The 24,172-nt window shown below is 38.0% G+C and overlaps 1 long non-coding RNA gene across 3 annotated transcripts in view; it reads left to right on the top strand.

The window, feature by feature from the left end:
* Positions 1–24,172, top strand: part of LOC110256694 — a 437,592-nt gene that overhangs the window by 230,679 nt on the left and 182,741 nt on the right. The window contains exon 1 of one of the 3 annotated variants that reach the window (XR_002338576.1): positions 50–125. The exons of the other annotated variants lie outside the window; for them this stretch is intronic. This is a non-coding gene — a long non-coding RNA (uncharacterized LOC110256694). Of the gene's footprint in view, positions 1–49; positions 126–24,172 lie in introns of those variants that run through there. 3 annotated transcript variants of the gene reach the window in all.

Raw genomic sequence — 24,172 nt, 5'->3', positions numbered from 1 at the left:
ACTAACATCATACTAAATGGTGAAAAGCTGAAAACTTTTTCTTTAACATCAGGAACAAGATAAATATGCCCACTGTTGCAACTTCTACTCAACAGAAGACTAGAATTCCTTGCCAGAGCAATTAGGTAAGAAAAAGAAATTGAGACATCCAAGTTGCAGAGGAAGAAGTAAAACTGACACTATTTGCAGGTAGTATAAACTTATATATAAAAAAATCCTAAGACTACACCCAAACTCTTTTTTTTTTGTCTTTTTGCCTTTTCTAGGGCCACTCCCATGGCATATGGAGATGCCCAGGCTAGGGGTCTAATCAGAGCTGTAGCTGCTGGCCCACGCCAAAGCCACAGCAATGCAGGATCTGAGCTGCATCTTTGACCTACACCACAGCTCACAGCAATGCCAGGTCCTTAACACAACAATGCCAGATCCTTAACCACTGAGCAAGGCCAGGATTGAACCTGCAACCTCATGGTTCCTAGTCAGATTTGTTAACCACTGAGCCACAATGGGAACTCTGACACCCCAAACTCTTAACTCATAAACAAATACAATTAATTTGTATAACGAAAAATCAACACACAAAAATTAATTTAATTTCCATCCTTTAACAATAGATTATCTGTAAAATAAGAAAACCCTCATTTCCAATAGAATCAAAAAGAATAAATACTTAGACATAATTTGAAACATGGAGATGAAAGATCTGTGCATTGCAAATTAACACACTGATAAAATATTGACAGAAACTGAAGAGGACACAAATAAAGATATACCATGCTCATGGTTTGCAAGAACAAATAATGTTAAAATATCTGTTGGACCCAGTTATCTGCATATTCAATATAATCCCTATTAGAATTCCAATTACCTTTTCACAGAAATGGAAAAAAAATCCTAAAATTTCTATAGAATGTCCAAAGATTCTGAATAACCAACACAACCTTGAGTGAAAACGAAGAAAAAGCATCACTTTTCCTGATTTCCAGTTATATTACAAAGCTATAGTAATCAAAAGAGTAAGGCACTGACATAAAAGCAGACATATAGACCAGAGGAACAAAACAGACAGCCTAGAAATAAGCCTTGTGTATAAGGTCAACTAATCTTTGATAGAGATGCCAAAAATACACAATGGTGAAAATATACTCTTTTCAATATATAGTGCTGTGAAAACTGGATCACCATTTGCAAAATGATATTGGACTCATATCTTCTACACCACAATCAACTCATTGATGAAGACTAAAATATAATGCCTGAGACTGTAAAACTACTAGAAGAAAACCTAAAGAAAACTCCTTGACTTAATTTTGACATGGATAATTTGGATATGACACCAAAAGCACAGATGACAAAATCTTTTAAAAAGTGTGATTATACCAACCCCCAAAGTTTCTGCACAGCCAGGAAAAAATAAAAAAATGGAAAAGACAATATATGGAGTGGAGGAAAATATTTGCAAACCAAATACCTGATGAGGAATCAATACTTTAAATGTATAAGAAATATATACTAATAGTAAACAGCAACAAATAAATTAAAAAATAGGTAAGAGACCTGAATAGACACTTCTGTGAAGACATACAAATGGACAATAGGTGTATGAAAACATGCTCAACATCACTAATACCCAGGAAAATGCAAATAAAACCATGAGATACACCTCACACCTATTAGGATGTCTTCTATCAAATAGACAAGGGATAATAAGTGTTAGCAATGATGTGAAGTAACAAAAACCCTTATATACTGTTAGTGAGAATGTAAATTCATACAACGATTATGGAAACTAGTATGAAGTTTCTTAAAAAAGTTAAAAATAGAACTACCATATGATCCAAAAATTCTAATTCTGAGTATTTATCGAAAGAAATTAAAATCAGAATCTCAAAGAAGTTTACTTGCATAGTTACTGCAGCATTATTCACATAGCCAAGATATATACCACCTAAATATCCACCAAAAGATAATACAGAAAATGTTCCATACATACAATGGTATATTATTCAACCTTTAAATTAGGGAAATTCTGCCATTTGTAACAATTTGGATGTATCTAGAGGACATTTTTATCTTTTCCTTTTTATGGCTCTACCTGTGGCACATGGAAGTTCCGTGGCGAGGGATCGAACCAGAGCCTCAGCCACAGGCCTCCACCACAGCCACAGCAGCACTGATCCAAGCTGCATCTGCTACCTACATCAGAGCTTGTGGCAATTCCAGATTCCTAACCCGCTGAGCAAGGTGAGGGATCAAACACCAACCTCATGGACACTGTCTTGGCTTCTTGACCTGCTGAGCCACAATGGGAACTCCTAGAGGACATTTTGTTAAGTGAAATAAGCAAGACACAGAAAGACTATTACTGCATCATCTTATCTATCTGTGGAATTTAAAATAGTAGAAACAGAGAGTAGTAGTTGCCAGGGCTGGGAAGAGGAGTTAATAGGAAGGTGATTGTCGATATTACCAAGTTTCAGTTATGCAAGATGAAAAACATTTTGGAGATCCATGATACAGCATAGAGCTAATTTCATATTAAATGTTCTTACAAAAAATAGTAATAATAAAAATAATATCAACAACAATGACTATGACGATGATGACATTGGAGGTAGAAGGAAACTTTGGGAGGTGATGAATAAGGTTATGTTTTTGATGTGGGTCATGGTCTCACGGGTGTACACTTATTCCCAAACTCATTAAATTATATGTGTTAAATACATACAGGTTTTTTTTTACATGTCATTTACCCTTTAATAAAGTGGTTTAAAAATGGAGAAACATTTCAAGATGATGTGGTATTGGGTATGAGTGTTAGCATATAAATTGCTCGAATAGGATAGAATGCCCAGAAGTGAACCCTGACAGTTATATTCACCTGATACTTGACAGATAGCATTAATGGAATTCAGTGAATGATCTTTTCAACAAAAGATGCTGTAACAATTGCATAAGCCACATTGAAAAGCAATGAAAAAATTACATTAGGCTGCTATGCAAATAAATCAATGTACTTTCAATTTCAAATATCTGTCTTTCAGGTTGCTAATTTTTTCTTCTGCTTGGTCAAGTTTGCTGTTGAATATCTTTAATTTCTTACTTCAGTTGTTGTATTCTACAGCTGCAGCCTCTCTGTGGTTCTTCTTTTTTTAAAATGATTTCTCTCTTTTTGTTGAACTTCTCATTTTGTCCATGTATTGTTTTGCTGAATTTGTCTATCAGTATTCTATCGTAGTTCACTGAACTTTAAGGTATTTACCTTGGAATTCTTTGTTTGTTTTTCCCCTTTGATGTCATATTCTAGAACATTAATTTTTTCCTTCATTCTTTTTTTGAAATTATCTTAAATGTATTTTTTATAATGATTTTTATTTTTTCCATTATAGCTGATTTACTGTGTTCTGTCAATTGTCTTTGAAACATTGCGTTGTCCCCATATTTCACTTTAGTCCTTACTGATGGGCTTTGGGAGAGAAAGACCTTTACCGGCTAGTACATCTAGAGATATTGGTCTCAGAACTTTTCTATGGGTGCAGCTGCTCCACTCCTCTTATTCCTGCTTGGTGAAGTTTTAGGATTGTGTACCTTCCCTTGATCTTATAAAGCCAGCCTGGGTGTACAGAACTTTCTGTTTGTTTTTCCTAAACTACTGCTCTGAGGTGTTCAAGGTTGTGCATCTTCTCCAAGTTCTGCCGAGTTGAGATGTCTGTTGATATTTGTGTGTTGTTTGCAGGAGCTCATGTGTGCCATCTGTGGAAGCAGCGCACACCATGTTCAGAGATGCATTTTCATGCAGGCTGTGAGGGATGATAGGTCATTGCTACGGGTGGCGTATGGTGTCCTAGGAGGACAGATTGGACAGCTGGGGGTCTGATAGGTAAGGGGACCTCTGGGGTATGTGGGCAGTGTTCTCTGTGGCAACTGTGGGCCACTGAGTGGGATCTGAGTCTGACTGTTGAGGTTTCTGCGCTGTTAATTGTGGGTCTCTCCTCACTTTTCTCTGTTCATACCTGTTCCCAGAGTAATTGAGCTGTGCCAATTCCTTCAGTGGTCTGGGTGAGCCAAGTCAGAAATGGATCTCCTGGGCAATGTCTCACAAGTTTGGGGAAACCAGGCATACCATTGCATTGAATGTCCTCTGTGAGAGAAGCAGAGGGCTGAGCATTCTCTCCTGTGCCTGAAGTGTGCCACCATAGGGGAGAGTTAATGGATAAAGGTAAAATGTTCCTTTATGTTCTTCAATGAATCTGGGTGGTTATTTATTTATTGGGTAAGTTGAGAAAGTTAAAAATCCTATTTAGTAAACATTGTTAAGTTTATTACCATTAATCAGAGTGTTTTTCTAATGGAGATAGAGGTACTCTTTAATAATGAAATCTCTTCTAAAGCTTAAAGAAATAACAGTGCAGAATTGATGCGGGCTGTGAAGATGCTCCTGTCAGTAGTTCCTATAGACTATGGCCTGGGAGGAAAGGCCTGAAACTCATGGGCTAATCCTATAGTTAGTCACATAATCAGAATCAGAGGGTGAAAAACATATGAGCAAAAAAGAACATACCCATATACAAAAGAAGCAATTTCAATATATAAGGATTTTGAAAATAGTACCAGATGATAAAGAACTGGGGAAAAATTTGGAGGGCATGAATGGGAAAATTCAGATGAGGGGTAGTCCAGATTGTTTTCCTTTAGGGGGAAAAAAAAGTCCTCCATGGAAGCACTAGGGCAATGGATCTTAAACATTAACATGTGTAAAATTCACCTGGGCCTGGGGTTTGGGTGGGGGGGTTACTTGTACGTTTCACCCCAGAGACTCTAATTTAGTATAGTTGAGTCAGGGTCCAGGTAGTTCTAGTGAAGATGTTTGTTTAGAGCCATGTATTTCCAATATGCTGATTTTATTTTTATTATTTATTTACTTACTTACTTTTCACCCATGGCATATGGAAGTTCCCAGGATAGGGGCAGAATCAAAGCTACGGCTGCTGGCCTATGCCACAGCTCATGGCAATGCCGGTCCTTAACCCACTGAGCTAGGCCAGGGTTTGAACTTGCACCCTCATGGGTACTAGTTGGGTTTGCTAACTGCTGAGCCATGATGGGAACTACTCCAATATGCTGATTTTAAAGGCAGATAGCTTGGGCAATTCCTGCAGTCCTTCCACAAACCCTAGAGTTTAGTTCAGATCCTTTTAAATCCATGTTTGAGGGCCTTTTAACTGCATCTCGGGGCTTGGCGGTGAAGAGGTGAATAAGGTCTCTTGTGTGTTGCCCCCTAGGGGTTTTGCACAGTGGCAGCTGCTTTTCCTATCTACTTTTAAAACTTCATCTGACCATAAGCAGGTGCTATGCATTGAGTCTGAAAGTGTTTTTTTTTTTTTTTTTTTTGTCATCTGTTTGCATCTCTTTCTACGCCCTCTCCTCACCTTCCATCCTTTGTACCTGCAGCAAGGGCACTCATTGAATGACATGCTGTAGCCAAGGAGATAAAGCTGGATTTCTCTGAGATGAAAGCTGCCTCCCTTCTAGGGAACATATTCTGAGACACTGTACACAGACAAGAAGCGTTAGCATCTGATCTGCTTTATCCTGCAGCAGCTGGGGCTTCAGTGCTTTACAGTGGAAAGCTATTCCACGGTGTATGTATGGAGATAGGGAGCTTCATCTTGTCCCAGGATCATTGCTTAAGCTTTGTTTCCAGTGGTGTGGTCTGTGACAAATTCTCCCCAAAGGCAGACTGCATCTCTTTACTGCAATCCTCAGGATTTCAATTAGTCTGTACATTCTAGTGGTCCTCTAAAAGAAAGGCTTTTTGCAACAGAGCTAGCAATGGAGTCCATTGCTAATTCCAAACTTTCTTTGGAAGTACCAAATTATGTGAATAAGATTATGCAAATTTGGCCTTTTCTCATGTCATGGTTCTGTGACAGGCCAAAAGAAGGAAGAGAGAAAATAGCTGCTTCTCCTGCTTGCCTGCAAGTTGAATGATGAAATTCTTATATTAGCTCATTGCCAGACAGCCAGAGAAACACAGAATAGGATGTAACCCTGGTTTGAATTCCCTGTGGTCACTCAGAAGCAGAGAGGACTTAGATACAGTCATCTTGGCCAAATGGAACAGCTGGATTTAATCTTGTCCAAGCAGGGCCCTTGGAGGATGAAGTGTGACATAGAGTAGTAGCCTTCCTTGTGAAAACTGAAATGCAGAGTGACCTAAATTTGAGTCAGCAAAAGCACTGTTAGGTGTGTCACCACACTTAGTCTCATTAACTGACACGCACTAACTTCTGCTGCCCTTGTTGCCTTTCTCTCATCCTCTCCCCAGGTTTGCCTTCATAGCCTAAGTCTGCATGGAAATCTTTTAGCTAGCTCTCTTTAGGAAAGAGACTGAGGTATTGACAATAGAAAAAAAAAATCATTAGCAATGGAGAAAAGCATAGACAGAGCATGCAAACAGAACTGAAACATGTGTCCAAAGGATAGTCTAGTAATACTGCAGTCAGCATCTCTCAGGTCAAGAGAAACCAAAGTGCAGACTTCCGTGCCGTTGAGTCTCTATTTTATTATAAGTTGAAAAAATATCTGCAAATTTGGTCCTTTAAAATTTTCCAGTTAGTACAATGATACTTTAAGTTTTCCATTTAACAAGGTTTCCCTTTAACAAACTGACGCTTTCTGTAACTTTTCAATGGCTGGGTATACAACCTCTTATGAAAATCAGACAAAAAGTCTACATCTGAGGAGGACTTTTGTGACATTGAGGCTCAGGACAGGTCTCATTGCCTTTTGCCATACTGTGTTTGCTACCAAATCGTTGATACAAAGCCTCTCATCATCCTGGACTCTCTCAGCTTGTCAGGTATCTCCATGAGGGGAGTCAGCATCTTCACACTAGCATGGAGGAATTTCCCCACATCAGGACCTAGTCAATGTTTCCAAGCAGAAAGGAGAGCAGGTTCAAAGCATCTAGGCTCCATGGGGTCTATCTTTCAGGTAGAATGTACACAGGAGTGATGTCTCTTTTCACAAGAGATCCACCCCATCCCCTCTCCCAGTCCCCCCCATCAGCAGAGAGGCCAATCACAGAGTCATAGCACTAGGAAATTTTCACCATTTAAACACAGGAGCCATGTTTAAGAATTCCGTGCACATCCAACAGAGGGAGCCAGTCCCTCACCAGTAATCTCTACTTGCAGGTATTCCAACCGTATGTGTCCAGGACTTCTACATGCATTATGCATTACCCCAGGTTACAGGCAGATGGACAGTGGACTTCTGATTTGCTACCTGCAAAATGCACTATTTTGTAACACTGGTAATCCTCTCCACCAGAAGGGAAGGTTTTTGTATGCTTCCCTTGAATCATCAACATAGCAGCTGTTAGTAGGATTTCTTCATAAAATAGCTGCCTTTTCCTAACAGTGACAGTTTGTTGAACATTGTGTCTGACTCAACTTGCTGAGTTATCCCAAATTGACAAGAAGCCACAAAGACCCCCATGTTGTTTCATATAAAATGATTTAAGCCTTTACTCTTCAAACTCTTCACAAGGACGCTGCAAACACCAAGTGAACATATAACCAGCAGCTTACTCCTTGCTAACAAGCATTGTTAGACTGGAGAAGGGTTGGAGGGCTTTGGTATTGCAGCTCCCAGAGACAGATTTTTTTTTTTTTTTGTTTTTTGTTTTTTTGCTCCCTCTTCTATAGGCAGCTAGATGCCTCTGACATGGTCATCTTTGGAAATTTTACATGAATTGAAGGCAAGTTTCCTTAGAATTTCAACTGACTTTCCTATTGTGATTGCATGGAGAGGATCCAAGTTTGGCTATGGTAATTTAACTTCACATCAGATAGAATAGAAATAGAATATCACATAATAGGATTCTATCATGATTAGATTTCAGATTAGTTCACAAGTTTCGATTTCCAAAGGCCAAATGTCACATGGTATGCCTTTCAGTTGAATGAGCAGTTGATTATTATTTTTTTTTTTTTCCTGGAGCTCTCTATATACTCTATGGGAATCAGGAATATTTTGATGTTAGCATTGCCAGCCCTCTCAGTGAATGTAGCCACAAGAAGATCTGCAATCTGGTGACTGAACTGGTTGTGGTAGCCTCAGCTTAGGGGTCTATGCTATTCTAAACTGTGTTGGGTTATGCTAGTCTGTACTGGGGGTAGGCCATGCAGTCCTAAAGTAGGCCTTTAGCTGGGCTGGGCTAATCTTTTTTGGGGAAGACTTTTTTCTTGGAGCATATGTGAAATACAGCAATTCTGTGCTCTGTGGGATTAAAGATATTTTAGAGGTCCTGTTGTTTTTAGGTAAATGAAGGAGATCTTAGTTTGATTCAAGGAAGGAAACATGGATGGATGACTGAGAATTACGGATAACTCATCACTGCAGTATGTAAACTTATGAACTTAACAAGTAGTTGGTTTGAGTGTTACCCTGCATGTGAAAAGTGTTTCCATGCTCTATTCATTTACTGAACATTGAACTCCCTAATTTATTTTTGGTTAACTTAATTTTAAGTGACACGAATGGTTTATTTTTCCATGGTCTTCTCAGAATTCAATGTAGAATCATCAGAGATCAGTTTATAATTACTCATTATTCTTGCAACAAATACTTGTTAGATATAACAAGTATTATAATGTATAGCATTCTCTAGTAGGAGATAGGGAGACAAATAAAAATATAGCATGATCTGGGATTTAAAGGGAGGTTTAAGATCTATTAGGATTTTAGCTAAATGTAATGTATTTGTAATTAAAAATTCAGGTATCCTGAAATCTTTTCTTTTCCACCTGTTAACTGTAGGAACTTAGGCAAATTTCTTAACATATTTAGGCACTCATGATTTTTTTGAACTGTAGGGAGGGATAATAATTGTCTTTACTCCATAAAATAGGTTGGATGGAAGAATTAGATTGCATAATTTTTATAAATAACTTAATATATAGGAAATGTTGCAAAAGGTTTACTATTAATAGTTGCAAAGTTATAGACATATGCATATATATACACACAGGATATATATTAATTTCCCAATTAGTTTTAAAAAATCAAATGTATGTAGAATCATGAGTGCAAAAGAATAAGAGTTTCTTGATAGAGATGCTTCCTTCATTATATTTAGATTAAACAATGTACCTTCAGAATGGGTGGCCCTTACATTCTTGTTGATTTTTACACACTGATTAATAGATTGACTCAGGAATTCTTCAATGAGTCTGTGTGTATCATTTCCAAAGGAGCTTAAGATAGTGAGATCTCAAAGATAGTGGTAAGTTTGATGTTTTTGGAACCTAAAACAATATTAAAAGTCCACTTTCTGTGTGACCTGAGGCAAGTATCTGAACATCAATGTCTTCATCTGGAAAAATGTTTTTAAAACTAAATATAATGTGCAGAATACATACTAAGCATGCAGTACTTGGCTGTTCTTACCACGGCCCATCAGGGTAAACTGCACACAGACACATGCCTTACGATCAAGGCATTTTGAAGGCTGGCTGTTATGTAACTGAGGAAAATTTGGAGATGGAGTTGAGCAGATTGGCAGGAAAGATCTGAAGAAGGGATACGAGAGAAATTCCTTCCTTCCCCTGAGGTTTTAAAAATAATGTGGACACCGTTATTTCTGGCTCGATGGGCACACCCTTACTTAGTGTCAGAAAGAAACAGAACAGTTGTTAGCATCTATTGATCATTAATTTTGTACTGGGCCCTATGCCAAGCCCTTTACTGGGTTATGCTATTTAAACCTTATGGAAACCTTGAAGTGGGTACTGTTATTATCGTCATTTTAGAGAGGCTTAGGAGATTTAGGCAATCTGCTCAAAGTCTCTCAACTAATCAAGTCCAATGAGTAGGACTTGAACCTCAGTTTAATCTGACCCTGGGGCCTGCCCTTCTGACCACTACACTGTACTTTATTCACCAAAACAAGAGAAACAATCCTGATCTTGTTTTCAAGGTTTATGACCCTTGAGTCTATCCCATGTGTAATTTATGAAATTCAGAAAAATTATAGCCAAGTTCAAAGTCATAAAAATTCTCGGTTGCTTTTCGAAGTTCTAAACATTTAGCTTAAAGGTAATAAACCTAGCTTGAGATTTATGATTAAGAGATGATACCTGACAAATTTGAACCTATAGTCCCTTATCTCTATGTATGTCTGATGGATGATTACCTGGTAAAGGGAATATTAAGGCAGTTTGTTATCTGTTCTTTTGAAGAACCAGTGTATAGCTTTTCTATTGCCTCTCAGGCCTGCACTTACCAATGGCCTTTGACCTAAATTTAAAAGAGATTTTTTTATTTTTAATGGACATGGTGAAGGAGCACAAAGGAAATAATAAAAGCAAAACATGCCTGTACCTCTAAAAGAAGGTTTTTGTATAACACAGTTTCAAATGACACTATATTTTTAACCATCTCGATAGCAAGCACTTATATTGTGAACAGGGACTAAAGGTTTGTGGAATTACTGAAAATGTTTTATGTGGAGCTGAAAAGCTCACAAAAAAAAAATGAGCATGGGTTTAAAAATAGGGTTTTATAAAATCTAGCGTGTAATACTGCTGCCAAGTGATTTTGTAAATTATTATTCATCGCATAGACTTTCAAGGAGCAATTATATTTTTAGCCTTCATTCACAAGTTAAAGTGTGAATTGGAAAAGACGGAAAGGTATTCTGTGTTTGCTGTGAGAAAGATGCTCGCAATTGTTCTTAAGCGTATTAAGATAAAGGCTTATATTGTGTTGTTTAATAAACTAAGCATGTTAATATTTCTCAGAAATTGTGTGTAAATGTTTGGCCATGTTTGATCACAAGGTCTTAGTATAGTCAATATAGGAAAATGTTGGAACTTAAGTACAAATTTGAAGCAATATTGTTAGCAGCATTTTGCTTAGCTATTTGCTGTCGAACCTTTCAATAGTTTGGACAGATCCCATGGGATTCCTATCATGTTTGGTTATAGAAAATCCCAGTTGTATGCAATCCGGGTAAAAAAAATTTTTTTTCACCTTAAAGCCTCATTCCCCCTTCCCATCTCCATTTTTTATTGGCTCAGATACTTGCTTTGAGGACAAAATTGGCCAGGCTTTTACCTTGAATTTTGGTCCTCACTTTAGTACTAAATATTTCAGCATTATGTGTATTTATGGAAAAAATCTGTTGAGGTCGATGCTGGAGACAGAGAAATGAATCAGACCAGTTCTTTATCCTCAAAACAACCATAGTGTAATGGAAAAGTAAACATTAAAATGATTCCATTATCATGCTGTATGATATGTGCCATAGAGAAGGGACAAATAAAACAATGGTGAACCTAGAAGTCGGTTCACCCTAGAGTGGATTTCAGGGAAGAGATGGTGGAGGAGAAATTGGAGCTGTGTTTTGAAATTGACTCAGAGGGCCAGGTATCGAAAAGGCATTCTGGGAACAGGAATAAGATGCAGACAGGCAAAAAAGACAGACGTAGTTTGATTTTTTTTTTTTTTTCGGAGAATGACAAGTAGATATTAATGAAAGTTGCAGATATTATAGTATAACTAAAAACATTTATGTAGTACCAGGGGCCCAACCTCTAATGTGAACACTCCGTTACAGTGGGTTTCTCTTTGCAAAACAGTGAACACAGTTGTATCCCACCTGTTACAGTACATAGTATGAGAACCTGGGGAAATTCAGGAAGGCCCATGGCATAGGTTTTCTTAAAGGAACTGAAAAATGTATTCAGGTGATCTATATTTACTCACTCACTCTTTTACTATATATTGTTACTAACTGTGTGTAAGCCACATGTTGGGCACTCAAGGAGTAATGGCATTGTCACTCTTTTCAGGAAGCTTGTAGATGGGTTGAGGATGTAAAAAGTGTGATAAGTGCCTTAAGAAAGGGATCGAATGAATGGATTTCAGAGAAGGGTGTCATCATCCCCAGGTAAGAGGTCAAGTGGATAGATTCCATTTTTGCTTTATCAAATGGTGCTTGACCAAAGCCTCAAAAAGTAAGTATCATGTTGATACATTAGGGCAAGGGCTTAAGAAAAAGTATAGAGGTGAGAAATCTTAGGCATAACTTGGTTACAGAGGGCAATACGGCCCCTGGAGGAGAGCATGGAAACGAAAGTGGAAAGCATGTTTGTGACTGAGGCATAGATGTCCTTGAATGTCAGGCAGAACATTGTCATTGGTAATCAGTGGAGAATCCCTGATTGTTTCTCGAATATAAAAATAATATGAATAGAGCCTATGTCAGGCAGCGTTGTGATAGGCAAATTTGAAGAGGCAGGAGCATGGAGAGTAGTGGGAAGGTGGCTGCAAGGACACAAGAAATATGCTATGAGGGTAGCAAAACTATGTAGGTAGAAAAGAAAAAAAAATTGGAAAGTGTTACATGGTGGGAGGTGGTGGTTAAAAGATGATATTACGAGAAAACAGAGGAAGGATCAGTTGTGAACTGAGGAGAAGAAGAGGGCTGCCTACATGAAGCTGTATCCTATATTTATGTTTAAGGATTGGTTGAGCTGTGGCCAAAGATATACATTATAAAGCTCCTTTATCTGTGTCGTTGACTGTCAGAATTAAATCCATGCAACAATCTGGTGATCAATTGGTCCCCTAGAGAGGATGTTATTTAAAAAATCAAGAATTCACACAGTGGATTTCCCATCATGGTGCAGTGGAAACGAATCTGACAAGCAATCATGAGGTTGCAGTTTCCATCCCTGGCTTCACTGGGTGGATTGGGGATCCCATGTTGCTGTGAGCTATGGTATAGGTTGCAAATGTGGTTTGGATCCTGTGTGGCTGTGGCTGTGGCTGTGGCTTGCAGCTATAGCTCTGATTTGACCCCTAGCCTGGGGACCTCCATATGCTGCAGGTATGGCCCTGAAAAGCAAAAAAAAAAAAAAATCAAAAATATAAGATCTCCAGTAACCTACCTTTGCTTTTGGCCACGTGTGCTCCAGGTTTGAATTTCATGGGCATATTCGGATACAAAGGTCCTGGCATTCCACACACTGTATGTTATGGTTTATAAAAAGCATGGCAGTGAGGAGTTTTGCTTTGCCAACAATGTTTATTCCTCAAACAAGGGAATGCTTATGCCAAATTAGTTACCCTTCATTTCATTGACAGAGAATGCTCTCTCTTTATGGGTAGAAAAGAGCTACTGGCATTTTCATGCATGAGGTTGAACCATGAGAAAATCACTCTGTGCAGATGAAAAATTGTCAAGTATCACAAGAGTTCAACATCCACAAGCCCAGTAAGAATGGTAGAGAGGAAAGAACATTAAGTAAAGCATAAAGAGAAATTGAGTTCTGGTTCTGATTCTCCCATTAGCTAGATATATAATCACTATCAGTTCAATTTCAAGGTTTGGAACAAGTAGACAACCATGGAATTGTAGAGCCAGGAGATGCTTATGAAGGAAGCTTAATTTTTCAGATCAGGCAACCATTTAATAATAGTATTGCCACTCATTTAATACTAACTTCAGGGGCTTTCACTTGTACCAATGAAGGATACAGATTCTGAAGCCAGATTACCTTGGTTTGAATTCTGGATCCATCACTTACTATGTCAATAAATTGGGCAGTTAACTTGGCTTCATAGTTTTCCCATCAGGAAAATGAGGATAATAAGAGTACCCCCTTATAGGTATGTTGTGAGAATTACAATCATATATATATATGATATATATCATATATATATATGTATGTATAATCTGTAGCATATCTTCTATGTAATAAGCACTTTATCCACAGGTGCTATTATTATCAATATTATAAGAATGTTCTTTGCTAGAAGATTCCTGATGCCTTCACTTTTCATTTTCAATCAGACTTAATGGACTAGGGCTTAACAGTCAGGGGCCAATTTTGGAAACATATACAAATCCCTGGGGATGGGAATCGATAGTGGCAGTGGCTAATTGTGGTGCTTGAACATGGAGAATCTTAATTGAAATAAATCAATGGCATCAAGGAATGGGATAAAGGCCCAATTGGAGAAGTTTAAAATGGAAAATAACAAGGGCTAAATTACACTTTAAAAGTTTCGATCGCGTTATCAGCCCTTTGAGAATGGAGTGTTTTATTACAGAAAAGTAACCAAGCAACTACTGTACAGAAACACAGCCATGTTTCAGGAGTTGAAAGCACTTAGCTAACCTTAAGCCCAATTAGAGATGAGATATACTCTCCAGCTGCTTTAGCCAAGGGGGAAGTGAAAAGAAGCTATTGAAATCTGAGAATAGGAGTAAAGGGAGAAATCACCTTCAAGGTCAACTGCTAGTAATGAAGAAATTCAGTTTTTCTCCTCAATAGTTTGCCTTTTATTTGTTGCCTGGCCTTTCTCTCTGCCCTTAGCTCACAGAGTAACTTCTAGCTCTCCTAGCCAGAAATCTCCAGACTTCTGCAAAACAGAAATTGCTCATGAATCTTGATGCACAGCAGACAATAGGGACAACATTAAATACAGAGAAAGAAAAGGATTGGGTGGGAGATCTCAAAAACAATGAAGCAATTTTATTCTAAATTTCTAAGATCAGCATTTGCTCACTCAAATAACTCTTGTCGTTTGAGTTTCTGCCACCAGTGGTAGCATCAAGGTCAACAATCAATAAACTCATTAGGACTTACAAGCATCTTTGATTAATATTCCTTGTCAAATTCCCTGAGAAATGTACTATATCTTCCAGCTTAATGAAGACAACACTGAGTTATTTAGGAGTTTGTTAGTGAGGCTTATTTGCATATAATTAACTAGATTCTTTGTGTTTATAGCAAGCAGTAAAAAACTTTGTACCAATAGATGTTCTTTTCACTAAGATCTATATGGTTAAGTAAATGCTTTTGTTCCACTATAAACTCTTTGATTGAAGGGGCTAATTTTTCTATCAGTTAAAATCAAGCATACCCATGTAAAAACTGATTGGCGTCTTTCTTGAAAGAATATTTCACATTCCTCCTTTTTATTTATTTTTTTAATTTTCAAAGTTTTACTGAAGCAGAGTTGATTTATAGTGTTGTGATTATGCAGTTATACATGTATATGCATTCAGTTTACATGTGTAAACATGTATACACATTCAGTTATGCATAAATACACATCCATTCTCTTTCAGATTCTTTTCCCACATAGATGATCATATTGTATAGAGTTCTCTGTGCTATACAGCAGGTCCCCACTGGCCAATCATTCCATATACTTCAGTGTACATATGCCAATCCCAAACCCCCAGTCCATCCCCTTCCTTTTGAAATTAATAAACTTTAAAAAGAGTAGTTTTAGCTTCACAGAAAAATTGAGAATAAAATGTGTAAAATTTCCACATATCCCTTATTCCCACAAAAGTATAATTTCTTCCACTGTCAACATCCTACATCAATTATCTGTTATAATTTGATGAACCTACATTGATGCTTTATTATTGCCTGAAATCCAGAGTTTAAATTCAAGTCCATTCTTGGTGTCGTACATTCTATAGGTTTGGACAAATTTAAAAGATATGTACCCACCATGGTAGTATCATAGAATAGTTTCACCACCTTAAAACATTCTTTGCTTTGCCTGTTCATTCTTCTCTCTCCCCTAACTCCTGACAATCACTCATATTTTTACTGTATCTGTGGTTTTGTCTTTTTCAATATGTAACATAGTTGGAATCATGCAGTATATACTATTTTCATATTGACTTCTACCACTTAGTAATATGCACTTAAGTTTTCTTCATTCTTTTCAAGGCTTGATAGCTCACTTCTTTTAGGAATGTATAATATTTCATTGTCTGCATACATCTGCATTTGTTTATCCATTCATCTGCTAAAGGAAGTTGGTTGCTTCCACGTTTCAACAGTTGTGGATAGAACTGCTATAAATTCCTGGGTCATATTGTAAGAAGTATTTAGTTTTTTGAGCAAAAGCCAGGGTTTTCCAAATGGCTATACTATTTTATATTTCTACTAGTGATGAATGAGAGTTACCACTGCTCCTCATCCTTGGCAGTATTTGAGGCTGTCAGTATTTTGGATTTGGGTATTCTAATAGGTGTGTAGCAGTGTCTCACTATGGTAAGTTGCATTTCCCTAATGATATATGATGTTGAACACCTTCCTATATGCTTATTTTCTACCTACATATCTTCTTTGATGAGGTATCTCTTCAAGTCCATTTTTTAAATTGGGATTTTCTTTTCTTATTTTTGAGTTATAAGAATTCTTTGTAAACTTGGGATAAAAGTCCTAACCAGATGTGTCTTTGCAATTTTTTTTAACCTAGATTGTGGTTTGAGTCTCATTATCATTGTCTGTCCCAAAATAGAAGTTTTTAATTCTAAGTTCAGCTTATAAAATTTTCTTTTATAAATCATACTCTTGCTGGTGTATATAAAAAGTCATCATCATGAACAAGGTCATCTAGGTTTACTCCTATGTTATCTTGTAGGGGTTGTATAGTTTTGTGTTTTATATTTAGGTCTGTGCTCCATTTTTAGTTAAGGGGGTAGGATATGAGCCAAATTTCAATTTTTTTCATGCATATGTTCAGTTGTTCCTATTATGTTATATTTGCTCTTTGGGGAAAGATCAGTTGACTGTATGTAGGTCAAGTTATTTCCGGGATCTCTATTCTGTTCACTGATGTATTTGTGTATGTTTTCACAAGTATTACACTATATTGATTATTATAGTTTTATAATAAGCTTGAAGTGAAGTAGTATACTAGTCCTTAGATTTTATTCTTCCTCAATATAGAGTTATGTATTCTGGATCTTTTACCTCTCCATGTAAACTATAGACTCAGTTTGTTGATTTGCATGAAATTGCTTGTGGGAATTTGATTGGGGTTGCACTGAATCTATAGATCAAGCTGTGAAGGAATGATACATTGACAATATTGTCTTCCTAATCCTGAATGTGAAATATATCTGCATTTTTTAATTCTTCTTTGATTTCATTCACTGGTTTCAATAGTTTCCTTTATAAAGATCCTACACAATTTTTGTTAAATTTATGCCTAAATATTTCATTTTTGGCTGCAGATGTAAATTATAATAAGCTTTAATTTTAAATTCCACTTGTTCACAGCTGGCATGTAGAAAAATGATTCAAAATCCATGAGATGCTGCAAAAGCAGTGCCCAGAGGGAAGTTCATAGTGATACAGGCCTTCTTCAAAAATAGAAGAAAAATCTCAAATCAGCAACATAACTCACCACCTAAATGAATTAGAAAAAGCAGAAACAAAACCTAAAGTTAGAAAGAAGAAAATCTTAAAGATCATAGAGGAAATCAATAAAATGAAGATTCAAAAGACAATAGAAAAAAATCAATAAAACAAAGAGCTTGTTCTTTGAAAGGGTAAACTGACAACCCTCTGGCCAGACTCACCAAGAAGAAGAGACAAAAAACCCAAATAGACAAAATAAGAAATGAAAAAGGATAAATCTCAACTTATACTGAAGAATTACAAAAAAAAAACCATAAGAGAATACTATGAACAATTATTTGCCAACAAATTTGACAACCTAGAAGAAATAGACAACTTTCTAGAGAAGTATAGCCCACCAAAACTGAATCAAGAAGAAATAGGTCAACAGAACAGAACAATCACTAGAAATGAAATTGAAAATGTAATAAAAACACTCCCTACAAACAAAAGTCCAGTACCATAGGGCTTCATTGGATCTGTGAATTCTACCAAACATAGAGAGAAGAAATTTTGCCCATCCTTCTTAAAATATTCCAAAAGGTTGAAGAAGAAAGAACACTCCAAAATACATTCTATGAACCCACCATCACCCTAGTAACAAAATCAGACAAAGATACCACCAAAAAAGAAAACCATAGGCCAATGTCTTTGATGAATATAGATGCAAAAATTCTCAACAAAATTTTAGCCATGTGAATCCAACAACATATAAAAAATATCATACACCATGACCAAAGGGGACTCATCTCAGATTCACAAGGATGGTTCAACATACACAAATCTAACAACATCATACACCACATTAGCAAAAGAAAAGTCAAAAACCACATGATCATCTCAAAATATGCAGAAAAAGCATTTGAAAAAGTCGAACATCCATTCATGATCAATACTCTTACCAATGTGGGTATAGAGGGAATATACCTTAACATAATCAAAGCAATTTATGACAAACCCACAGCAAATATAATACTCAATGGAGAAAAGCTGAAAGCCTTCCCACTAAAATATGGAACAAGACAAGGATGCCCACTCTCACCACTGTTATTCAATATAGTATTGGAAGTCCTAGCCACAGCAATCAGACAAAAGAAATAAAAGGCATCCAAATTGGAAAAGAAGAGGTAAAACTGTCACTGTATGCAGATGACATGATACTATATATAGAAAACCCTAAGGACTCAACCAAAAACCTAACTGAACTGATCAACAAATTCAGCAAAGTAGCAGGATATAAGATTCAGAAATCAGTTATATTTCTGTATCCTAAGAAAAGGAATACAAAAATGAGATACCTTTTAAAATTGCACCCCCAAAAATAAAATACCTTGGAATAAACCTGAGCAAGGAGGTAAAAGACTCATGTGGTGAGGACTATAAAACCTTAATCAAGGAAATTAAAGAGGATTCAAAGAAATGGAAAGATATTCCATGCTTTTGAGTTGTAAGAATTAGTATCATAAAAATGGCCCTACCACCCAAAGCAATCTAAAGATTCAATGCAATCCCCACCAATTACCCATGACAGTTTTCACAGAACTAGAAAAAACAATCCAAAAATTTACATGGAATCATAAAAGACCCAGAATTTTCAAGGCAATCCTGAGGAACAAAAACCAAGCAGGAGGCATAACTCTCCCAGACTTCAGGCAATATTACAAAGCCATAGTCATCAAGACAGTGTGGTACTAGAACCAAAACAAACATACATATCAGTGTAACAGAGTAGAGAACCCAGAAATAAACCCAGACACCTGTGGTCAATTAATCTTTGACAAAGGAGGAAAGAACATAAAATGGGAAAAGACAGTCTTTTTATCGTGATGCTGGGAAAACTGGACAGCCACATGCAAATCAATGAAACGAGAACACACCCTCACACCATGCACAAAAATAAACTCAAAATGACTTATAGACTTAAATGTAAGGCAAGACACCATCAAACTCCTAGAAGAGAACATATGCAAAACATTCTCTTATATCACCCTTACAAATGTTTTCTCAGGTCAGTCTTCCAAAGCAACGGAAATATGAGCTAAAATAAACCAATGAGACCTAATCAAACTGACAAGCTTTTGCACAGCAAAGGAAACCAAAAAGAAAACAAAAATACAGTTTACAGAGTGAGAGAAAATTGTTTCAAATAATGCAACTGACAAGAGCTTAATCTCTAAAATATGCATCAACTTACACAACTCAACAACAAAAAAGCCAACAACCCAATTGCAAAATATGCAAAAGACCTGAATAGACATTTCTCCAAAGAAGATATACAGATGGCCAACAAGCACATGGAAAATGCTCAACATCACTGATTATTAGAAAAAATGCAAATCAAAACTACCATGAGATCCACCTCACACCAGTCAGAATGGCCATCATTAACAAGTCAACAAATAATGAATGCTGGAGAAGGTATGGAGAAAAGGGAACCCTCCTGTGCTGTTGGTGGGAATGTAAATTGATACAACCACCATGGAGAGCAGTATGGAGGTACCTTAGAAAACTACACACAGAACTACCATATGACCCAGCAATCCCACTCTTGGGCATATATCCAGACAAAACTTTCCTTGAAAAAGATACATACACCTGCATGTTCATTGCAGTACTCTTCACAATAGCCAGGACATGGAAACAACCCAAATGTCCATCAACAGATGAATGGATTAGGAAGATTTAGTATATATACACAGTGGAATACTACTCAGCCATAAAAACACAAAATAATGCCATTTGCAGCAACATGGATGGAAGTAGAGACTCTCATACTAAGTGAAGTAAGTCAGAAAGAGAAAGAAGAATACCATGTGATATCACTTATATCTGGAGTCTAATATACGGTGCAAATGAACCTTCCCACAAAAAGAAAATCATGGACTTGTAGAAGAGATTTGTGGTTGCCAGGAGGGAGGAAGAGGGTGTGGGAGGGACTGGGAATTGAGGGTTAATAGATACAAACTATTGCCTTTGGAATGGATAGACAAGGAGATTCTGCTGTATAGCCCTGGGAACTATGTCTAGTCACTTATGATAGAGCATGATAATGTGAGAAAAAGAATGAGATGATGTGAGAAAAAAACCAGGGCCAGTGTGTTCCCAGGGTTGTAAGGGCACCAACAGGTGGTGTTCAGTCACAGTGCCCTCCTCTGTGGTGCCCTTGAGGTGACTGGGGCTGCAAGTGTTGCCTGTTCATGGACCCCAGTGGTAGTGGGCCACTCCCACCTCTGGAGCCGGAGATAACTGCCATGGTGGTTTGCCCCTGCCTCCTGTAGACCATGTAAGAAGCACCTTGTCCTGCTTATGCCCCACAGGAGGTGCTTCACAAGCTGCTCCTAGTTGCAGGTTCCTGGGAAGAGACAGTGATCAAGCATCTGAGCACTGCCCAGAGCATTTGGCAGTGGCAGCAGCAGGGTGGGTGTGCTTCCAGGGGAGTGAGAACAACTACAGGTGGTGTTCAGTCTCAATGTCCTTCTCTGTGGTGCCCTCTGAAGTGGTGGGGCTGCAAGTGATTTTTGTTCAGGGATCCCCAGTGGTGGTGGACCATACCCACCTCTGTATCATAGATAACTGTAGTGGTTTGCCCCCACCACGTGCAGGCTATGCAGGAAGCACCCAGTCCCACTTGGCTCACTCAGGAGGTGCTGTACCAGCTGCTTCTAGTTGTAGGGTCTTGGGAAGGGACAGTGACCAAGTATCTGGGCACTGCCCAGAGTGTTTGGCACTGGCAGCTGCAGGGTGGGTGTGTTCCCAGGGGAGTGAGAGCAAGAGCTTATGGTGCTTGGTTGCAGTGCCTTTTTTTTTTTTTTTTTTTGGCATCCCCTGAGGTGACTTAGGCTACAGGTGGAGCCCACTCATAGGCTTTCAGTGGTGGCAAGCCATACCTCCCTCTGGCCTCCGAGATGACCGCCATGGTCTGTCTCTGCTGCCTGTAGATTGTGCAAAAGGTACCATGTTGCACTTAGTCCCCTGATGCCCTTAGCCCACACAAAAGGTGCCTGGCCACCGGCAGCCTACAAAAGAAGCACCCAGTCTCCCTTACATGAGAAAGAGCAGCATGTAGCCTGTGCCAGAGCCACCCCTCACTCTGAGAGCCTGTGGGCAAGTGCACATACTCAGGTGCAGGGTGTTTCCTATGGCAGTCCACCCCTCCTCTTCTCGCCCTCCCCAACAATGGCACCTTACCTATCTATCCTGCAGGCCCAGACCTTCTCAGGGTTCCTTCTGCCATGGCATTCCACTCCCCAGCCCATGGAGTACCACTCCCCCGCCCATGGCACACTGCTCCTCACCCCCTAGGCTGTCCCCACACAGCCAACCCCAGTCCTCTCCCCAGGACTGATCTCCAGAGCCTAAGACTCAGGGCCCAGCCTGAGAGTGTCTCAGGCTGTGGTGTCCTGGCCAGTGGTTCAGATGATCTATGCAGCTCTCACTTATTGCCCTCCTCAGTCCAGCTGTTGGGCTTTTCTCAGTGAGTTTAAGGTCCCCCCGTCTTGGCTGATCTTTCCATCAGTTAGGTGGCTTCCCAGGATGAGGGTTACTTTTCTCCTCACAGCTCCCTCTCAGGAATGCTAGTCCCATCCTGATTCTTTTTCTTTTTTTTTCTTTTACTATTTTTATTTTTTCCCATTGTACAGCAAGGGGATCAAGTTATCCTTACAGGTATACATTACAATTACATTTTTTCCCACACTTTGTTCTGTTGCAATATGAGTATCTAGACATAGTTCTCAATGCTACTCAGCAGGATCTCCTTATAAATCTATTCTAAGTTGTGTCTGATAAGCCCAAGCTCCCACTCCCTCCCTCTCCCATCAGGCAGCCACAAGTCTTTTCTCCAAGTCCATGATTTTCTTTTCTGAGGAGATGTTCATTTGTGCTGGATATTAGATTCTAGTTATAAATGATATCATATGGTATTTGTCTTTGTCTTTCTGGCTCGTTTCACTCAGTATGAGATTCTCTAGTTCCATCCATGTTGCTGCAAATGGCATTATGTCATTCTTCTCTATGGCTGAGTAGTATTCCATTGTGTGTATATACCACATTTTCCGAATCCAATCATCTGTCGATGGACATTTCGGTTGTTTCCATGTCCTGGCTATTGTGAATAGTGCTGCAGTGAACATGCTGGTGCATGGTCTCTTTTAAGTAGAGTTTTGTCCGGATAGATGCCCAAGAGTGGGATTGCAGGGTCATATGGAAGTTCTATGTATAGATTTCTAAGGTATCTCCAGACTGTTCTCCATAGTGGCTGTACCAGTTTACATTCCCACCAACAGTGCAGGAGGGTTCCCTTTTCTCCACAGCCCCTCCAGCACTTGTTATTTGTGGATTTATTAATGATGGCCATTCTGATTGGTGTGAGGTGGTATCTCATGGTAGTTTTGATTTGCATTTCTCTCATAATCAATGAAGTTGAGCATTTTTTCATGTGTTTGCTGGCCATCTGTATATCTTCCTTGGAGAAATGTCTATTCAGGTCTTTAGCCCATTTTTCCATTGATTGATTGGCTTTTTTGCTCTTGGGTTGTATAAGTGGTTTATATATTCTAGAGATTAAGCTGATTGTTTTTCTCTCTCTCTCTTTATTTTCTTTTGTTCTACCCAGTTATGTCCAGAGTTTCTTGCCCTTTTTGGAGGTTTAAGTTCTTCTTCCAGAATTCAGCTGATGTTCTGTGTGAGTCTTTTTACACATAGATGTGTTTTTTTGATGTGTTTGTGGGAGAAGGTGAGTGAGACCTCTTACTCCTCCGCCATCTTGCTCCACCTCTGCTCTTATTTTTGATCATATTTTTTTGTTTTCCATTGTTGTTCTGTTTTTTTTTGTAGTTTTGAATATTTTTTGCAATTCTATTTTTCTCTACTTTATTAGTATATTTTAGTGTATTCTTTAAGAGCTTTTTTTTTTTTGTGGTTGCCCTAGATTTTGCAATATACAATTACAACTAATCCAGATCTACTTTCAGATTGTCATGATCAGTGCAGGTATCTTACAACAGAGTACTCCCAATTCCTCTGGCCTGTCCCTTATTACATTTCTGTTATCCATTTTATTTATCTATAAGCTACAATCAATGACTGTATTATTATTATTTTGTTTTTTGTTTTTTTTTTCTTTCAGTACTGCACTCGCAGCATATGGAGGTTCCCAGAATAGGGGCCAATCACCAGTTGAAGCTATAGCCTATGGCCTATGCCAGAGCCACAGAAACACAGGATCCAAGCAGCATCTGTCACCTACACCAGAGCTCATGGCAATGCCAGATGCTTAATCAACTGAGAAAGGCCAGGGATTGAACCTGTGTCTTCATGAATGCTAGTTGGGTTCATTAACTGCTGAGCCACGACAGGAACTCCATTGACTATATTGGTGACATTACAATTTTGAACAAAATGTTATTTTTAGATCAATAAAGGAATAAAATGTTTTAATTTTATCTTCACTTAATTTCTCATGCTTTTCCTTTCTTTAGGTAGATACCAGTTTCTTATCTATATCAATTTTCTTTTCTCTGAAGATATTTAATATTTCTTATAAGGCATAACTACTGGCAAATTTTCTTGATTATTTTATGAATTACAGAGTATTATTTGTTCTTCACTTTTGAAGGCTAATTTTGTAGGCACAGAACTCTAGCATTTTTTTCCCTCTCACTACTTTAGATATTTCACTCCTCTCTCTTTTCACTTCCATGATTTCCAAAAAGAAGTAAAATGTAATCAATTTCTTTCCTCTGCTATACATAAGTTGTTCTTTTCCCTCTGGTTTCTTTCAAGGTTTTTTTTTCTCATTCATTATTGCTTCAAATATTTCTTATGTTTCTTTCTCTTTTCTTCTTTTGTTATTTCTATTATATTTATATTACATCTTTGGTAGTTGTCCCACATTTCTTTGACATTCTGTTCTGTTATTTTCAGTGCCATAATTTCAAGCT

The sequence above is a fragment of the Sus scrofa genome, chromosome 14 (genome assembly GCF_000003025.6).
Source record: "Sus scrofa isolate TJ Tabasco breed Duroc chromosome 14, Sscrofa11.1, whole genome shotgun sequence".
In the NCBI taxonomy this organism is placed as follows: domain Eukaryota; kingdom Metazoa; phylum Chordata; class Mammalia; order Artiodactyla; family Suidae; genus Sus; species Sus scrofa.
This window is presented reverse-complemented; position numbering and strand designations above follow the sequence as displayed.